Raw genomic sequence first — 1853 nt, forward strand, 5'->3', positions numbered from 1 at the left:
TATAAATTGCGCCGATACCAGACACGACTGGCGAGAGAAATTTTATAAGGATTTATCGATGATTATTATGACACTTGACCGATTAATGTTTCTGAAGTGTATTTATGTGCTTGCGCCAGCGAGCGTATATATATATACTACTAGACCCTTGTCGTGTGAATCTAGTCGTGCAGAGGCTCCTATCCAATGGCAATATAAACACTGATTACGAAGCTCGATCGTTCGTCTTATGACTTCGTCTACCGTTTTAAATTACAAATTCATATCGAAGCTGAGTTGGAATTTCAAAACTTTGCATTTTGACTAATGTACAATTATTTTGACTTTACCACTTGCAGGTTTACAGATGTAGTTACTCGCCATCTAGTGGTGAAGGCTTAAAGTAGTATTATCGTACTCAAAGTGTTTGGAAACTGGTCTAAATTGTTTGAAACAATTAAACTGTAATTCTTAGGTGGCAAGAAACGCGCATAAAATTTTTAACATAATTGATCATAATTATACTTTTGAACATTTCTGTCAGTGCGCCTAATTCGATTTTCAAAGTATAAAAACTTTTCGAACATGCCGCACCCATGAAACATATTTCGAGAAGAAGTAAGTACATGGCCATAATGTGTGGTAAGCCTGTTTCATTGATTCGTTTATTTTATTGATTTTGAATTGGTATTATTTTTAAGAGAGGATTTATTGTTCTAGCGAATAATGAGTTCTATACATTATGATTGGCTACGGAGCAACATAGATTAGAAAAATGTTAGTTGGCACTTCGGTTTGAACGACAATATAAACTGGTGCACTTTGACCTTTCAGTCGAGGAAAGATTTAACTTAAACATGAAAATTTTAAAAATTCTATTTATAGTCGAACTGGATAATACCGCTTGCAGATTTGTACAAAGTTGATGCGCCATCTCGACGCAACTGCTGAACCATATTATTATTCGTTCATCGACTCGACTCACGCGTCTTCCTGATGAGGCCGATGTGTAGTTTCGGTGAAACTTTGAATTAATTCAATTAATAATATTAGTCAAAGTTGTCCAACTTTTTTTTTATCCACGAGTCAAAATTGTGGTATCGGCCTTCATTACCAAATGCGATAACGTATAATGCATTCATTTCAATGATAAAACTATATTACGAGCGAATGGTTTTCTTTTTGAAGCAAATATATATCGTTTAAATCTGGCTCCCATTATGAATCGGAAATGAAAGAGATTTGTCAGAAAATGAATGGAACTTCCACGATAAAATGCAACAGCAGCGAGTAAAAAAAAATTCCAAGCCACGGCCGGAATGGCAAAATTGCACGGAGCATAAATATGCATCTAATTTTTCAAGCGCATCTCGCGGACATCTCGCTGCTGGGAAAACTGAAAGTAATCCGTTTCCGCAAGTCATTAAGACAGAGAGAGAGAGAGAGAGAGAGGAGTATCGGGCATCCATCGCTCATCTCTTTTCTCAAGATCGTACCAATAACCGCGGCGATTTCAATTTGAAAATGCGGCGCATCGCTCGGGCTAATACGTATAAATGCGCAGCCCAGCCGATAATATACGCGTCGCAAGGGCAAAAACAAATTAGACGCTCGTGTATATATACCGCGATCCGGGGGCCCCGCTCGTGCGCGCTCTGCACCATCGGCGCGAGTACTTTCACGCTCCGAGTCGCGCGCGCGCGCGCGCAGCGCAGCACTTTTAACAGCTCTCCTCCTCCTCCTCTTTTGTGCGCTGTAGTGCAAGATCACACAGCACCTTTTTTGTAGCTGTCATTTTTATTCGCTCGTCTCGTTTGCCACTTATAACAAAGTTACAGAGCGAGGCTCTCTCTCTGCGTTGCGCTAAGGAGGTG

This window comes from Trichogramma pretiosum, unplaced genomic scaffold (assembly GCF_000599845.2).
Source record: "Trichogramma pretiosum strain Unisexual culture from Peru unplaced genomic scaffold, Tpre_2.0 scaffold56, whole genome shotgun sequence".
Lineage (NCBI taxonomy): Eukaryota > Metazoa > Arthropoda > Insecta > Hymenoptera > Trichogrammatidae > Trichogramma > Trichogramma pretiosum.